This window comes from Coturnix japonica, chromosome 6 (assembly GCF_001577835.2).
Source record: "Coturnix japonica isolate 7356 chromosome 6, Coturnix japonica 2.1, whole genome shotgun sequence".
Classification (NCBI taxonomy): Eukaryota; Metazoa; Chordata; class Aves; order Galliformes; family Phasianidae; genus Coturnix; species Coturnix japonica.
This window is the reverse complement of record NC_029521.1, coordinates 7,894,697-7,914,234: the sequence shown is the minus strand read 5'-3', so window position 1 is coordinate 7,914,234 and position 19,538 is coordinate 7,894,697. Positions and strand designations below refer to the sequence as shown.

Sequence of the window (19,538 nt, the reverse complement as noted above, 5' to 3'; positions counted from 1 at the left end):
TACTGCCCTACCACCAACATTTACCTGTGATGCCACAGGCCAACATAATAAAATCAGAGTTGATACTTTTGGAGCAGTCCTCATACAGTCCTACTTTGGCAGTGTCACTGGGAAGGCAACTTACTTTGCACTTGTGCAAGAGAGAAGCATGTGGTATTTATGCAGTGAAACTTTTAAAAGCCTAATCCAAGCAGTATTTGTGTGAGTATGTAGATGAGGAAAGAATGCAGAAAAGTCACTGTAAAACCTCCAACCCCTCTACAAAACTGATTTTTCTGAGATTGGTTTTACTGTGACAGAACATGCATTAAGCACAAGGTGCCTCATAGCAAAAAGGCTACTTAATTCTGGTATGACTACAGAGTTAAATTGAGCTGAAATGCACAGAATGAGGCATTTCAGCCACCATTCTCAGCACATGTGACCATCAGTTCACCTAACACATCTCTAAAAATATATCAGTGTACACCTGTGACACATCAAGAGTGGAAAAATATTGGCTGTAGTTTACTTGGATATTATTCAGTATAATTTAGGATTTGTAACAGCACAAGTCAATTTAACAAGGTCAGCAGATTTGGAGAATGACCTTGAAGACAACACAAACCAGTCCTTCAACTTTCAGGAATGTGTTAGCCTCATTCTTCCTCAGATTTAACTGATAAATGTACCCTTACATTTAGTGCTTTCCTAAGAAGGTACAGAAAAACTGTACTAAACTTTGAACACTGGTGGCTTCTTAACAGAGTACAGTATCTCCTCTAAAAAGTTACATCCACTGTTTTATAAAAAGGATCTTGAAATATTAAGACATTTGTCACCATCCACTACTGTATTGACGAGTTAAGTCTGGAACAGATGAAGATGTCACCCAATAAATCTTGATGAAGTTTGTAATTCCTGAATAACTGCTACAGCCTATGCACCAAATCACATTAGAACTGCTAGAATTATTTCAGAGACTAATCTGTAATGTCTAAACTAATTGGTGTACTTTCATTGATACTTTAGGGCTTTAGTTACTGATAAAGTAGAACGGCAGCAGTAAATACTCAGCGAGTTAACTCATCACTCCCATTGGACTGACTCATCCTAGAAAGTAACCAGGTAAGATTTTATGTTTTCTGCTTTATAAGTGAAAAAAGTAAACAAGGATGGTCTTTGTCAGCAGTAAGAACTCTTTAAGCATTGTCCTCTAAAGTTATTAACCTCTATTTCTATCTTTTTCCAGCTTCCTAGCAAACAATTCCACATGATGAGTCTACCAGTCTTCCACATTCTGTTTTAAAGGCCTCAACATGTATGTCACACAGTTTTTCTCAAGTTTCAGGTTTATAGTGCTTAACTGTATCTCAGTGTCCTCTCCAATTCTAATCAGGGACCTCCCTCCCTCATGCAGTCTTTGCCCCACAAAGCATATGGTTTCATGATGTTACCACAAATAAAGTCTTAAAGAGAACGATGAAAGATATACCTGCATTTTGCAAAATATCTGCTAATCACATCTCAGCTGGGAATTCCTCAGTACCAGAGAGTCTTCTGACTGACACACATGGAGGAATAAGCTCTACAGCTATTCTACAGATACAACTTCAGGCAAAGCTGGGAAGCAGATCTGTGTATAGTAAGAAAAAAATGGTGAAGATTTCACTAAAACAGGTAAAAGTACAAATATGTGTACGTACCAAATAACATATCTATTCCTATCTCTAGAAAATGACAAGGCTTCTGAGCAGGGTAGCATGGTCTGCTCAGAACAAGAATTAATCTGATAACGACGTTATCTGTATAATAACATAATTTGTACATTCCATGCCTACACAACAATAATTCACAGTAAGAGTTATATATCAAGATTTTTATATTATACTCATGGTTTCATTTTTATAGTGAGACCACATTATTGTAAAATATTAATTTTAGGTTATTTATAGTATCCAATCTATACAGTTTGATCAAGATAGGGAATTGCAACAGTAATCTCTGCTAGAACAGTCAAAACACGGCATCCATTATTAAACAAGCAGGAACTTGCGATAAATAAAATTGGAAATACCTTCTGAGTTTTAACATTAAAAAACAACAACAACAAAAATCACCACCATTAAAAGTGGTGGTGTAAAAGCTAGTTACTAAAAGCAATTGACCCGAAGATGGAAAAAATAATTCATAACATACATCAATAAATAATTAAAATCAGGAATTATAATAGAAAGAAAAAATATACTGTGTCATACTTCAGACGGCTTTACAGTGGTTGGGGATTTCACTAGTTCTTATTTCATAACATATTTTGAAATTCATTTTATGTTCTTTATAATGAATTTTTAAATGAGCAATAGTTTTTCCATAATTTAGCCCACAGACATCTGAATCACAGACTTCCACTAATATATTTGCATATAAACAGTTCTCTTAAAATTCATATGCTTTAATTACTTCTTTCTTACCTGAAGTCATAAAGTTCCATATGGGATGTATAAACCTTTCTACTGCCCAAGGCCATGTTATAAGGGGCACAGGTACATGTTCTTGCTCTGCCCAAGAGATTCAGCTGTGGAATGGGTACGGAAAAAGCTGCAAGAGAAAAACAGGAGTTAGCATTTGTATCTGAAGGAAATGAAGAAAAAAATGGACGTAAAAAATAGCACGTATGTGTTGTCAGGGAAGGACAGAAATAGGTAAGAAGAAGGAGAAACAAGAGTTTTGGAATAATTAAGTTTCAAGTTGAGGCCATTTTCTCCAAAATCACTGGATGATAACCTCTAATAGCATTTGCAATTGTGGACAATTCTTTAAGTGAAGAAAACTGATTGTAAGTATCAATACATTGACTTAATAAAAGAAGTTTTTAATTCATCCAGTAATCAAAAAAGAAGTATCCAACAGTATAATAATTTTTATTTATATATTTAACATGTAATGTATTTACATGTTGTAACAATGTTCTGCCTTCTGCAACTTTTTCCAGTACAGGGAATAGCTCTTTATGTTTTTTCATTAACTTTTTTCTACACGATTGTTTCATTCCTTTTATTAGACTGGCACTAGACTGTCATAGTTCTAATATATTCAGAATTTAGATATTTTAAGCTGAATTTATCATATAATGTCATATGGTCTATGACTTACTTTAAGTTTACAAACCTTCAAATAATAATAGTATTCTGGCCTAAACCACACACTCCTACAGTCTGCTAAAGAAAAAGCATATTACTGTAAGTTCTGCTCATCCTCTTACACATTATTTACTCTCCGGTCAGTAAACAAAGGTATCTTTTGAATCAATGATTGTCTCATTATTTTCAGAGTTTTATATCAGCATAAAGAACTTTTTCAGAACACTGTCAATACTTCAGAATATTTTAAAGTATCCACCTATATGACTGGAGCTATGTGCTGTAAATCAAGACAACATGAATTCAACAAGGCAGCTTGTATGAACCTCATTTTCCATACTAATAATTCCATTAAAAAGCTTGGTTCAGCTTCTATTACTGTCAGTGACATAGCATATGAAATGTTTGTGACTTCTGTATTTAGTGTCTTTGATTTAGTCTCAAGTTTCCAATCACCAATGTTATGACAGCATTCTGATCTATACCCACTGCCATGCAAAACTGAAGAAAAATTGTTTTCTCACAGCACTGTATGTATACAACAGGATCTTACAAAACCAATGATGAATGGGCAAAGCTACTCAGAACAAAGACAAATGCTGGAGTAGAGAACAGAAAATAGAGAGATAATTATAATGACCTCATACAAATCAAAAGCATTCTTTCAAGAACACTAAAGCTAAAGCAGCAGGGGTCCAAGAGGAAGACAATGAGCACTGCTAGGGAATTGGAGATTTTCATAAGAACAAAAATTAAGTAGACTGAAGTTCACATCGATGATTAACTAATTTAGGATATGCCAGAAGAGCCCAAGATAATAAAGTATATAGGGAGGGTAGATCAAGTGTGCTCTCATGATATCAAGAAGAACATACTGTTAATGAACTCACAAAGGCTACATTTAAGTATGTTAAAAATTAATTTACAGGGTATTTTAATACAACAAAAAATTATCCAGAACAATTCATCACAGGAGAAGAGTTAAGAAATTAATTTGACTAAGACTGGATTATACATTCCAGTGATTGCACTCACATTCATAAAACTTGTGTGATTTTGAGATTGAAGCAGAAGTCAGACACTGCTTAACAAAAATGGGGATTTTTTTGCCTTCCAAGCTATTCACTCTTAGTGAATATTCACTCAGTGAGCACTAAGACCTAGAACAGTCCTTGTGACAGGGAAAACTCCAGAAAACTGGCCAGCTTACTGTGCTGCAATCATTACTCTGTGGCAAGTCTGTTGTAGTAATTGTCCATGTCTGCTTGGAGTCCACATCAAATCTCAAGCAGTTAGAGTTGGCTTAGCTGCTATTTCACGAAGAATGGTGAAAACAACTAAGTACCAACTAAACACAACAGTTAAAACTGACTTTGGTGTCATAAGCCAGCTCTGCTTGGCTGATGCATGGTAACTTAGTAACAGAGTGTTCAGAGACAAGCTCAGGAAGTATTTATGTCACTGGAACGGCTCCATAAAATTGCAAGAACTGTGAAAGGAAAATTACCTGATTGAGGTTTAAGTAAAATCTGAGACATATGTTGTGGGCAATGGATTTGCCTGCTCCATGCAGTCTGAGAAGGATTAACTCTTATGCAATGCAAATAAGAGCACAAATACATGACAAAATGACAAATACATGACCCTGAAATTTCTAGGTTCCATTCGTAGGTGACTGGTCACAGCTCAAAGGCCTTTTTCTTTGCTTTTTCAAGATCTTCAACAGCTCCAGCAGGCTTTAAGAGGGACCTTCCTGGAATTAGTGAAGGGTCAGTTTACAGAGTTAATCAAGCCTTTGTGAGTAGTTGCTTGTTACAGCAAGAGAATTCCAATACGCTGTCTTGACCCTGGTTTTTGCCCTTCTGATAGAAGTAAAAGACAAGAGTGTTTACTACTGCTATTGCTCCAGGATCTGATCCTTCCTGTCTTTTTAAGGTAAAGCTAATGTGACAGAAGCAGCAGCTAATACCAGCTGGTAAATCCATGTTCAGGCTTTAAGCCAAGAAACTCCAGATAACAGTCCTACAAGCCCTGGTATGTAGGCCTCTACAGAAGAATAACATAATGTCAGCCCCAGGCAGATAACACATAAGGAAACTTTGATATCAATCATAAAATAAATATATTTCCCTTGGCAAAACTGGGAGATACCTATGTCAGAACAGATATAAGATCAAAACGATAGCATTCCCAATGGAGTTTTGAAGGTAAGAAATGTACAGAGCCACTTCTCTTCAGATGGAGATGACGTACACAAAGGTTAGAAGCAGCTTTTTCACACTGAACCTGGATTTTCTCAAATGCCTCTCAAAGTTCAGCTGAAAGGCATCCAAGTCAAGAGGAAATGCCTGGCTTTAACTTCTAATCTTACAGATTTTATAGAACTAGTATCAGGACACAAGCACCTTACCTTATTCCAGCCACCCTGGCTCACAGCTGTAATCTGGCCAAGAGTAGAACACAGCCCATATTATTGAACTCTGTGACTCCAGTGACACTCACAAAGCCTTAGCCCACTAACACTGGCTAGAGTATTCAAGGAATAAAAAGTAAAACTCACTGTAAGGACTTTTGAAATAAAAGTTGTACTCATGTATGTATTTCTTATCCTCACTCAATATTGTGAATAGAAATGTTAATTAGGAATCTGAAGACCTTTTTCTTCAAATTGTGATTGCCATAAGCAATGGAAACCATCTTCAGTCTACACTGATTTCTTCTATCTCACAGGAAACAGAACAAAGGCAAGATCACTGGGGCGTAGCACAAAATATTTATGTCTTACAACCTAGACAATCTAGAAATGCGGAAAACAAAATGGCTGTCATCTCACAGGAATCTGAAAACATGAAAGATGTCCTTCCCAGAACAATCACTCAGAGGAATCATGTTTCATCTTTATCTGTTCCACAATAAACCTGAGTACTTTTTGTTTCAAAAAGTATTTAATTATTTAAGCTAAATGACTTACTCTGTAATCTTCTGTATTTTCCTAACCCTGAGTAATCCACAAACTTCCTCTTTTGATTTTACTTCTCCCAGACCAGACAACAATGTCACTGATAGCACTGTTTATGACACGGAATGTCAACTTTATGGATACCTGTTTTTATTTTTCTCCAGCAGAATGCATCCTTTTGGAAGCAGATCTGTCTTCTCTCTCTCTCTGCATGAAACTAGTCACTGTCACAGTCCTTCTACAGGCACTTCTGAGTCGACATTCCTAAATCTTTACTATTTCACTTTGAGGCACTTGATATCACCTGACCTTTTCCCCAGGATCCCATCACAGTATGGGATTATTGCAGCCCCAAATCAGCAAACAGCAAAACATTATTTATCCCTCAGAAAGATATAGATCAAATGAAAGGAAAAAACAAAAAAAACCAAACCAAAACAAAAAAAACAAACAAAAAAAACCAACCAAAAACAACATTGTAGAGGAGGATGGGGGTATGCAAATACCACTCAATCTTTCCTTGGTGGTTTCAGCCCATTCAACCTACAAGCCTGTTAGTCTGATCTCAAAGGTCTGCAGACCTTTTACACGAGTCTTGATGAAAACCTGATTGAAAAATTTTGGGGAAAAAAATAAAAAATAAACTTTGACATGAAATACACAGCTAAATAGTGCAACATTAATCTTCTATTTTGCTTTGGCATCAAAATAGCAATAAGGCTGCAATAGATACAAGCTACTCTGGTAGGCTCCAGGGAGACCTCAGAGTGGCCTTTCAGTTTCTAAAGGGAGACTGTAAGAAAGAAAGGGACAGATTGTCCCCTTACTGTCAGCAAGTGCTTCCATGGCTTTTTTGAACTTGGACTTAGTTATTACCAGTAAATGTGGGCATCTCACCTGGGAATATTAGTCTTGCCATAAGAAAAGACAGTGCCATCTAACAGCCTCCTCACTGCTTTTGCTAAATAGGGAATTTTGTGTCCTGTGCCCATTGGTCTCCAGCCACTGCTTGCTCTTACTGTGCACTTGCAGCCTTTTCTGAGGTAATGCTGTCCAGGTAGGTCATACAAACATACAGAATTCAGTACTAACAAAAGTAAGACACCTTCTCTCCTCTCCACAATACAGATTCTGCTTTACTTTGGATGTTTGTGTTGTTTCAAAGTAGTTCTATTCTGTCTGTGTTAATTTTAAATTTGAAAAAGCATCTCGTGCTCAAGGACCTTGAAGCACTGGACTTCTGCCAGAACAATGACATACTTCTTACTTGTGGTGTTGCCCAAAAAGTATTAATTTTCTACCCAGTCAAGCATGCTCTTAGGGCAAACTTCTGAATATCTTAAGTAAATCTAAAACTCTAATACAAAACATGCAACGTACTAAAGAAAGACTGGCTTCTTCTCCATTTTAATTAAAGCATTTATTCATTGTGCTCAGATGTTGAGTCTTTGCCTTATTACACTGGCGGGGATAAATTCTCCTCATTCTGTAATTTACAATAGAATGCATTCAGTAATCAATAGGGGCCAATATTCAGTTTTGGTAATTAACTCTAATAATGCAGCTGGTTTTAGTAATATATCTATAATTTCATTTAATGTTCATATAAATTTCCTCTATTTTATTGATGGATTTGAACTTCAGTTCTACATTTTATAACAGTCATATCAGCACATACACTTTTCCCTTGTTCTATTTGCTGTTCTTGTTAAATATGGAGCTTTATGAATTTGAGATCAAAAGATTTAGCCCTCTTGGCTATTGAAATATTTCTGAGAGTTAATGTTAATAATAGAAAAGAGACCAAAGAGCTTGAAATTAGGCCAATACTCTCATATTTCTGAACTGACTTTGTCTGTAGTTGTTACTCAATTTATCGTGTTTCCTTCTGTTTCATACTACAGTGTGATGTAAATCTGGGAGCTTTTAGAACATTATAAAGGGAAACTCAGCAACAAGTTTTGAGTTAACATAGCAAAGGGTGAAAGTGGTGGGAGTCCTCAAAAGAAACTACTGTAAATAAACTCTTCAGGACCTCAGATTCTCACCATTTCAATAACCATCCTTTCCATCTATACAAGTGAGCCAAAACTTTCTTTTGTTCTAAATTAGATACAATTTATACTGCTATTTAAACGGTTGATAGAGAATGCAAATTATGTTTACACAGAAATGAAAAAAGAAGCTACTTTGCACCTCTCTGCCGCTCTCCAATTTTCTGTTTGGGGAATGAAAAGTCATAAACAGTTTGATTCACTTCAGAAATACAACAGCTATGGGTAATTTTGACCTTGTTGTTATGAGAAGAGGAAGGCCACATCTGTTTCACGCTTCACCTGTGCAAGCATTATACTACAAGTAGTAAAAGTTGCCTAAGTTTCATTAGCTACTCTACCTCATGTACACACTCATTTCAAACAGACCCTGGTCAGCCAAAAATGGGAACATAAAATGAAAATTGTTGCGAAGTAATTTCAGAAAATCAAACCAGCACAATTTCTTAAAGAAGCTCTCAACCATTTCAATAATAGCCACGCAGAGAAAATAAGCAACTTTTTATATCGAGTTTTCCTCGGGACATAAGTAAAAGATGCCTGTCAACTGTATCACAAATAATTAAAAATATCTTGTCCACTTCACTGGATGGGACAATGAATAGAAATATCCCAGCCTTACAGGAAAAGTGGGACTGAAGTATGCTAACCAGAACAGTACAGTCTGCAAGCAAAACAAATACTTTCCAATTAATTGCTCTGTGAGCTTTTCCCAAGATAAAGAACTTGAGAGCTACTGAAACTGTTGGAAACCTTGCCACAGATCCTTTCTGTACTACTCTGCTTGCTCTATGGCCTCTTCACTAGTGATGAAGACTTTTGGGACTGTCTGAAAGATCATTCTCAAATAGATGATAAAGTCTAAATCCCACATTACAACCCTTAATTTGATGAAAAAGAAGAAACCACCCCAACCCAGTGGAATTTTATATGTCAGGCAAAAATTCTCTATAAACTCAAAATTAGGGTGCATGCCTTCCCTCTGCTTATTCTGTAGCAGAATATTTCCACATATATGTTGCATTCTGCTTAATAAATCAGAGCAATTTAAATCTACAGTACAATATTATCTCCCTGTATCAATGTGCATACAAAAAAATAGGATTTTAGTTATGGGTTGAACATACAGTTTTAGGGGTTGAAGGTATTGTTACGTTTATTATCAGCTTTAACTTCAAGATAAAGAGGTGTAAGCAATTGCAAGGCCCTGTGTAAACAGGAGGAAATTCTTAGCAGGCAGATGAGATCAGCACTCAGATATTATATTAAATCTTTCAAAGCATTTTTCTGCAGGTTGTGTAGATCTCTTGTTACATCTTTCACTAACACAGTCATTTGATGGTTGAGATTGCACGTGTATTGTTCATTACCACTGTTGACAACTGTAAATGAAGACAATAAGAGCAGGCCCTGGGTTCACGACCTTCCTTATCTGCATGAAAAAGCATCATTTGATAACCCTACCATTAGAAGTTTCTCTCTTGCAGTTTAATCCCATATAAGTACTGAAAAGCAAAAATCTCATATAGCTGTCAGTTCATTATCAAAGCACTGACGAATTACAGTAAATGTAGAAAAAAGTACATTTAAACAGAAATTTATGTCCTATATACATGTATATTTATGTCCTACCACTTTTAACATTTCCAGGTGTTCTTTATCCTGCCAAGAAATATTATCAGACTTCAAGTCAAGATAACAGTCATCTGAAAAGGTTTGAGATCCTGAATAATAATTCTTTTAAATGAATTCAGCTGAGTTCCTTCACCAGGTATCTAGTCAACAAACAGAATGTTTAAAACATTCTTGTCTGGAAAGCTGTCTCTCATTCCGAAGGGCTCATGCCCTCTCAAAAACAGTTTCTTGAAAAACAGTTCTCAATATGTGGGATTAATCATAGCCCAAAGCTTGCTTCTGACATATGATTAGCTATTTCTACCTGACTTAAAGGACACAGGAAAAAGCATTTCAGTATTTCTGCTCTTAACTCGAGCATTGTGCCTAAAAATCTTCAGTGTGCAGAAGAAGTAAATCATTTATACCATATTTTAAAAAAAAAAAAAAAAAAAAAGGAAGAAAAAAAAACAGTAAAAGTGAGGATTTGTATACAATGCTTTGATTTGTTTCATTTGAGATCCAACAATCAAATTTCCCTGCGTTTTTCATCTCTTAAGAATGCACTGAGTTATGCAATGTATCAGTTGCTATGACAAGGTTTCTCAAATCATAAACACCAATTACAATGCACGTCATGCGTGATATGCATCACTAACAATTTTACTTGATGAAAACTATCTTCATGCCTTTTAGCATTGAAGCGTGTTAATGAGTTCCCCCAAAAGATTAGTGAGAAGCCTAATAGACCAAAAAACTATTTAAACAATCATTTTACACTCTTTCAGTGAGGAACTGCACCTACGTGACCCTTCCCTTAATAACCCAGGAACAAACACATCCTCAAATACCACTAGGGTATTTTAACAAATTTATCAATTTATTTTTCTACAACGAATTTTAATAAGAGGGGAATTGTCCATAAAAAATGTGTATATATGTAATATATGTATATAAAAATGTGTATATATGTAATGTGTAATGTGTATATATGTAATATATGTATATATGTGTAATATGTATATATGTATGTACACATACATACATACATATATATATATATATATACACACACACATACCTTGTGAGAAAGATGTTTGCTCTTCAGCCCTTTGCACTCAATGGCTTTGACCTTCATCCTCCCAACACAGAGGTAGAAATCAGATACTGATGTAAATAAATAAATAAATAGATAAATAGATAATGTATTACCATTTCTGGTAAGAAATATCTTGAACCACTGAAATTAACTTTTCTTTCATTCTTGACATTATTCTAGAATGGAATACTCAATATCAGTTGAAACATTTGATTAATCAAGTGAATTTTCTTTGAGTGTATTACTCGGATTTCGCTATACACATCATATTTTCCAGTTCTTCTGCCCTTGTCTGTACTGCTGTCAAACTATTTCAGTCTTCACACTTCCTTTCCCCTGTAATAATCTTTCAAGTGTTTCAGTATGCTTGCATTCTGCTTTAGAGATCAAATTACAAATTAGTTTTATCATACAAAATGAGCTACTACCACAAAACCAACATTATGTTTCCTTCCCCAGTTACATTTCTANGAATTTTCTTTGAGTGTATTACTCGGATTTCGCTATACACATCATATTTTCCAGGGAATGGACAGGTTTCACTTGGTTCTACTTAGCAGTAAATGCTCCTATCCCTGCTTTGCTAGAAGTCCTTTCATCAGCCGTTAAAAAGAAAAATGTGCAGGCAGAAAAAGACATCATTACCCTACAAAAAATCATTCACCTGCTCCATGTGAGAAAGGAAGCTGGTTGCAGGGACACTGTTCTGCCTGCCCAGACTCCTGACCTACAGTACTGCATGAAGCCACTCACACTCCTTTGCTTCTGTTTTTAGCCTAGGGAACTCCTTAATAATGAGCTGTGCTTTCTAAGGTCAGTTTCTGTGTTCAGTAACTTTCTTCTCATGCCTGAACATATTAAAAAATATTCACATGAAGGGGAAAAAAAAAAAAAAAAAAAAAGGAAAACAACCCCCCCAAAAAAACAGGAAGTTAAATGAGATTTAATAATATTTAATATTTAATATTTATATTTAATTTAATTGATTTATATTTAATTTATATTTAATGTATTTTATTTTATTTTATTTTAATTTATATTTAATTTATTTAATTAATATTTATATTTAATAATACTACCACTAATAATAAACCTGAACCTAGTGCATAAGCTATTTCTGTTCTCCCTCCCAGGAACTTCATCTGCTTTTTCTAATATCCGAATTGCTTTCTTATGAATACACTATCCACCATAAGAGTTCTTCTGCCCTTGTCTGTACTGCTGTCAAACTATTTCAGTCTTCACACTTCCTTTCCTCTGTAATAATCTTTCAAGTGCTTCAGTATGCTTGCGTTCTGCTTTAGAGATCAAATTACAAATTAGTTTTATCATACAAAATGAGCTACTACCACAAAACCAACATTATGTTTCCTTCCCCAGTTACATTTCTAATTCTTTAGTCATGTAACTTCCCTAAACTATTATCTTGTATTGGCATAGTTGGCGAGCTGTACAATGCAAAAAAAAAACAAAAAACAAAAAACAAACAAAAAAAAAAACCAAAAAAAAAAAACCACCACAGATTTTATTACTGCATGATTTCCAATATACAAGCTTTGCTTCCTTCATTTTTACACAGTTTGCTTGAGCAAGGTCACACCAGCATTTTCATATATTTCTTACATCAGTGGGTGTGACTAAATAGAAAATACAAATCACTGCATTGTTGAGTCTTAACTATAAAGACACTAATAGGCCATTTTCTATTAATTTTCCCCACATGCAGTAGGGCTTTCTGCCCACAATCAGATCTGAAAAATATTGTAGAGTTTAGATGATGCTGAAGGATTTTTCTTGCTGACTCACTTGTATTTTATTCCTAGATGAAAATAATCTAGAAGGAGCTCATATCCAAAGAGTACTTTATGATCAGCCTTAAAACTATTCAGTGGAAGAAGCCCTTGCAACCCTCCTGCTGTGTGCTGCTTCTGGAGGTCACTACAGAATTTAAGTGCCTTATCACAGAGAGGAATTGCAGTGGTGTTTTGTCATCACTGCAACCCATTCATGCAATTTTAGATGCGATTACTGTCATGGAAATATGAAAGGGAAGATTTCCAGTCCATCCTGACAAAATAATAACTAACAAAGTGGTAAAAGAAATCAAAGAGAAACCACTATTTCTACAAGTAGCTGTAGAGATAAGAAAAAAGTGCCTACACTTTATTCTACACTATATATTGTACACTTTATGTCTACACTATATTATGCTAAGGTGTGATCTAAAACCTGGGAAATTTTAAGGATGTGGGCTACAGGGCAACCTGCAGACAGGTCTCAAGGCACTGGTGTTGCAGTGAACCTCCCTTTCAGATGCAATGCAGCTGCAGTGGGGGCAGCTTGCCCAATACTGGCAGGGCAAGACTTCACATATTTGTACAAATAATTCCTTTGTTGAACATTATGGCAGTCTTGTTAACCCATTTCTCCTGCAGAATGATGGTACATCCACTCCGCCCAGTTTTTCACTATCTGCAGCTTGTCAGTGGGTCACTGTCTTACCACCCATGTCATTAATAAAAATATATTATAGTATTGTTCCCAGTATCTGGAGTCATATAAAACAATTGTGACACACCATATGCAGTCACAAAATTTAAAAGAATGCTACCTTCAGGACAGCATTTCAGAGAGGCACTTATATCTCATTAAATGGTTAAGGAAGAAAAGTTGCTTCCAGATCTAGGCCCTGGGCAACCTGATTTGGTGCCTTGTTTAGTTGCTAGCAAACCTGCCCAAGGCAGGTGTTGGAAAGAGGTGATTTTTAAGACATTCCCAAGACATTCCATGATTCATACTGAAAAAGTGACCATGCAGCTAATGAATTACTACTAAAAAGGGAATGTGAACCAGCCTTCTTCCTTAGCTGGAACACTCGTTCATTCTCAAATATTTACACCAGATACAAACTAGTTGTACATTCTTTCCTCCAACGCCACTTGTTTGACTGATTTTCTCATGGTATGTACTTGGACTTAAGGTCTAAAGGTTACTGATCTCTCACAGTAGTTTAAAAGGTAAAACACTCCTTCATGTAAGATCAATCCCTTTCCAGCTATGTAGCCCTGCCTGTGAAATATCACAAAGTTTCTCAGACAGCAGCCATATGAAAATAATGTTTTGTTATTCAGATTGTTGTATGAGGAAAGGCTGAGAGGATGATGATGAAGGCTACTGAAGAAAATAGTGCTGCTCTTTAAATCTAGTCCAGAAAGGATTACATAGTTGTTTCTGCTGGAAGACCCAGCACTCTCAGTAGTGAGTTAAATTGACACTGATTTTTCTTACATTTCCCTTGTTCCCTTCAATCAAATTATGGCAGAAACATCTGTCAGATTAAAGGATGAAAAGAGAATCTGATATTATTCAACCATCAGTTAAAAATGACCTCTGCTATAATGGACATGCATACATGAATAATGCCACAGAAACATATGCAGAGACCACAGAAATACTCTGATCATTACTGTAATCTACATATGAAGAGAAATTAATAACATGAGCAAATTCTTCTCAGGTTTTCTTCAGATTTTATGCCTCTGGAAATGTGGTCTGCAAAGAAGAACCAATAAAGGCAGCCTTTTCAAGCAAAGATGTGAGCAGAGATCATGTTTATGTCATGGAGTGATGTAAATAACTATGTTTGGCAGTTAAAATTGTGCTGAACATGCCCAAACTAAATTGATTCTTGTATGATCTGACATTTCCTGCTTCTTGTGAGACCAAATAAAATATATTTATGAATCAGACAGATGTATTCAACGTTTCAGTCATGTCTCTCTGTAACTAAATATTTCATATTATAATACATATTTTGTTCAGAGGGTTATCATTTGTGTTACACTCCAAAGGAGCAAAAGAATGGTCATTTAAAGTGTAATGGTGGCAACAGAATAGTCATCTTATTAATCACAATTTGAACAGTACTGACTTTTGATAAAACTGGATCAAAATTGGTAGCAAATCACTGCATCTTGTTTCTGTTTCTTTTGGAAAAGTCTTGACCAAAGAGATTGCATGTATTACTTCAATGGGACCAAATCATCAACATTAATAGCTGCCAGGTTAATCAAGTTATTTTGTCATGTAATATCATTTTACCATTTACCATTCATTAATTATAAGTTTGAATGGCTGTTTAATTTTAAGTTCTCTGTAGGCTGTTAAAACACTAAAAGGATTAGGCTCTGAAGCAACAATTTAATCTTTACTTCATCAATGCTATTTTCCCTAAAAGAAAAATAAAAAATACATCCCCAAAAACAATATCTCTGTTCACTTGCAGAGATCTCCAATGAGATCTAATGCAGATTCTTGTCTAATAGATAGGAAACTTACATATGGAATGCAACATAGAATGGAAATTATGCTCTAGCTTTCCTGGTACTAACAGATTTGATTACAGATACAATAACTATTTATTTTTTTCCCTCATGCATCTTGTACCTGTAAAATAATACTGTAAAATGATGAAAATGAAGAAACCTGTTGAACTATAGGTTTATCTGATATGAACTGATGTTGATTCAATTACTAAAGTTTATAGCAAATATTTTTGCATATGTCATGGTTTTGTGGTGTTGCTGTCAATATTCCACATCATAACATCATGTGCAGCATGGATCATTGGAACATATCCCAGAGGACTTAGCAGAGGTCCACAAAACCATGACAGCATATTGCCTAGCAATTACTGAAGTTCACAGAAAAGGAAAAAAAAAAAAAAAAAGACTGAATACAGGCTAAACTAATGATACTGTGTAACACGGTTGTGACAACAAGCAGCAGTTGTCCCATTACACAAACAAATATTGACTCAGGCTCCTGATGCAGCTGTGACTCTGACTGATGTACCCAGCAAACAGGAGTTTTGCACAAAGGGTTAGTGGATGAAGTTCAAAGATGTCTTATGGGGATATGTCAGCTTGGGAAACAGGAAGGAATGAAAATGATTTTGACTCCTTTATATTCTAGAGTATTCTTTCAGCCTTCCAATACAGAGGAAATTATTTGCAAGCATTAGTTCATTAATCAGATCTGGACTGAAAGTCAGATGCTCTTAGAAAGCTTCAATCAACTTTCTGGCAACATGTGAACTGCTTTGGTTCAGTTCACTTGAGTACACAGCATTAGTTATGCATTTGTCTTGGTTGTCAATTTGTTGTTCATTTTATCCCTATGGCCACGTTATATAGCTTTCAGAAACTTCTGAATATCTCAGACAAATACTAATTTAAAAGAATTATAATAGACAAAGATTTCAAAAGAAATTAAATTTTCATAGGTCATGTCTGTTTTCTATTTACAGGAGAATATTCATTAAATGCCTGCATTTATTAATCCTCTCTTTAATACTGGACCAGCTTTAATTTATTTTCCTTTTGTTTTTCTCCCTTTAAAGATTGTTGTTTACAGGTTTGTTTAATGTAGCTTTCTTTACTATTCCACTAAATCCCTGAAAGCTGCAGTCTTGATAATGAGTACTACATGGATATTAATAGCAACTGATATCAAAGCCAGTAGGTCAAATGAATGCTTACTTAAGATAGCACTGTTTGTCACCAAGACAAAATGCCTTGTTAATACTATGCATAAAATCAATTGATTTTAATTTTCTGGCATCTGTTTCAGTTCTCATCACTTATTAGTGACTCACATTCGTGGCTCTAAGGGAGAATTGCTAAGAAAAAGATTTGCTTCATCTCCAGCTAAAGGTGAGCAGCTGGTGAAATTTTCAGAAGTGCAATGGTTGTTTAAAAAAAAAAATAAATAAAATCAAACTGATAAGACAAATCTAGGAATGGCTTTGGAAACCTCTATGACATGGGAATTATACAGTTTAAAGAATCTCATATTCTAAAAACATGCAGTATAAAGAACCAGTGCTATTAATAATGCCTAGAAATACACTTACTAATTTTCCCCTGTACCCACCAAACTGCAGTAGATGTTGTCCTGGTGAACTTGCTGCAATGGCAGCATTTCAGTGACAGAGTTGGCCTCAAGCACAGAGACCATCCCACACAGACCTGCAACATCCAAGCTTCATTTGAACAACTGTGCTCTGCCAGAACCAGCCGTTATGCAAACCAGCCTGAATGAGCTGATGCTGATATGAAATATTCTGAGACACAAAATGATTAGGCTGTATTTTCAAGTAATGTAAAAACTGACAACTGTATGAGACTGATGATGGAGAGAATATCACATAAGGTAAAATAGATGACGTACAAAGTACAAATGCCAGCTACACTGATAGTTCAAACAAAATCTACAGTCACAGCCTAACCGGATTCTTTCTAGAAGTCTTTTATATTTTATTAGCAGTACTCTTAAATAAATATCTTTCCATCTAATACTAAATAATGAAAACACATAACTAAATCTACACAAGCAGGATATGTGGAAGACAAATCACACTAGAAGAACATTGACAAAATAATTGTTAGTTTCAAGCTAAAAGGCAGACACAGTCGATCAGCAAGTACTCATTCTGCCATGGAAGTCAGATGCCAGAAAAACAAAAAGGAAAAACATGAAGAAAAAAAAATCACCTAGATGACAAACTGATAAAGCATTATTTACAATAGACAAACAGTACAAAAATAGATGGCAAAGTTCAGAGGCAATACATAGAATGGCCTGAGTTGAAAGGGACCACAATGATCATCTAGTTTCATACCCCCTGCAGTGTGCAGGTCACCAGCCACCAGACTAGGCTGCCCAGAGCCACATCCAGCCTGGCCTTGAATGCCTCCAGGAATGAGGCACCCACAACTTCTCCAGGCAACCTGTTCCAGTGTGTCACCACCCTCTGACTGAAGTTAAAGTAACTATGCTGACCACAACTATATGAAAAGAATAAACTATTAATATTTGGACCTTTGTACACTGTGAGTAGGCAATATGTATATTGCCTCCAATACACCTTTAAGTTTGCTCTCTTTAATAACACCACACACAAATCCAAAGTTAGAAGAATAAACCAAAGAGAATGGCAAAGTCTACAATGAATGATGGAAAGAAAGGGGTAGTTCCAAGTGACTGAAGTAATAAATAGTAAACGGATTTTTTTTTTCCAGGAGCAAATTACTTTTGTATTTTCAGGTTTCAACTGATGTTGAGATGTACAGAGACTGTAAAAGTTAAAATGATTTAGAGAATAAATACATACAGAATGTACAGAAATGAGAACACAATTGGTTATTGAGGTATGCCTTATAAAGACTGCTGTGAAGTCATCACTTTCCCATTAGGAGAGGACTGTGAAATTCACTGTATTAAACTACTTGTTCCAAAGACACACATAGAGCAGCCAGGTATAGTTTGCTCAGGGGAGTTACTAGCTGTGCTTTCCATGCAGTGAGCCAGAAATAACAGATCTAAAGGATAAGAATAGGAGAGGACTTAAAAACATCCTTCCTGTAAAAGGATGAACAGGATCACCGACAGCTGAAAAGACACCTGATGGTTCCAGCAGTGTCGTGGATAAACTATAGTTAGAGATCAAACAAAACTCAGTTAACCAGTGCTTGGTAAGAAGAATCCTAGTGTTTGATGTGCTCCATAACAGACAGCACTACTGGGAGAAGGAGTAAATGTTCTTATTTACGTACAACTCATCATTTATTTATTTATTTAAGTATTACACTACCTCTTACACTCTTATTTTGTAGTAAAACCACTGCTCTTATTGTCTACTGCTTCTTTAGAAATTTTACGCAAGACAAAATTGCATCAATAGATCTAATACATTTTAGAGCCATACAGAATTACATTTTTCCAGATGCAACTGAAATCTGTATCTCTGATGATTTAATTATTAATATATCAGTGATAAATGAATACGATCATTTTTCAAAATTGTCATTTAAAATAAAAACACATACCCAGGCAGGGGCAAAGTTGATCCATTCCATCAGTCATTATCCACACAAACAAAAGAAAAAAGAATTACAGGAACAGACCGAGATTAGACCAGATCACACCATTCCAATACATTTCTATTACAGTTTCATCAGCAGTTTACACAATTCAGTATCTTATTAAAGTCAGCTATTTGAAAGCTGTTGATTCCCTGCTTCAGCAATTCAGAGAATCCTGAGAGAACAGTTTTGTAACAGTGTCTGCTGTGTGAAGGGCACACAGTTGTTTACCAAACCAAACCTCAAGTAATGGAAAAGCTTTTTATTTTTCAAAACCTGATTTTTTCTCTTAAATTATTGCTTTTTCAAGCAGAAATATCACTGTAAATTTCTTTTTTTCTTTTTAGTCTGATACCTCCTTCTATATACAAAAGTTTATTACTTCTTTCTCAGCCACATTGTTTCCCCTGTAATTTTTCCCCCCATGGTGTAAATCACCTCAGATACCAGTTTAAAATTGCCCTTCACAACCCAGTGTATTAGCTTCAGAGCAGAAAAGCTATAAGCACTGCACTGACTTGCTGTCTTCAGATAGGGAAGATGTCACTCCACTAAGTCATTACCTCATTATGTTGTAGAAAAATTTGATTTTTGACTCCTACTCTAGATTCCTGTTATTCTGTGTAATCATAGAATCACCAAGGTTGGAAAGATCACCATGACTGTCCAGTCCAACTGTCCAGCTATTAACAATAGCTCCCACTAAATCATGTGCCTCATTACAACACCTAAACATCACTTGAACATCCCCAGTGTTGCTAACTCCAC

General features: G+C 35.5%; 1 long non-coding RNA gene across 1 annotated transcript in view; it reads right to left on the bottom strand.

The window, feature by feature from the left end:
• Positions 1-729: 729 nt before the first annotated feature.
• LOC107315661 overlaps positions 730-19,538 on the bottom strand; it is a 140,456-nt gene continuing 121,647 nt past the window's right edge. The window contains exons 3-6 of the long non-coding RNA XR_004307837.1: positions 10,828-10,913; positions 2,451-2,577; positions 1,475-1,615; positions 730-849 (exon numbers count right to left, since the gene is read on the bottom strand). This is a non-coding gene — a long non-coding RNA (uncharacterized LOC107315661). The remainder of the gene's footprint in view (positions 850-1,474; positions 1,616-2,450; positions 2,578-10,827; positions 10,914-19,538) is intronic.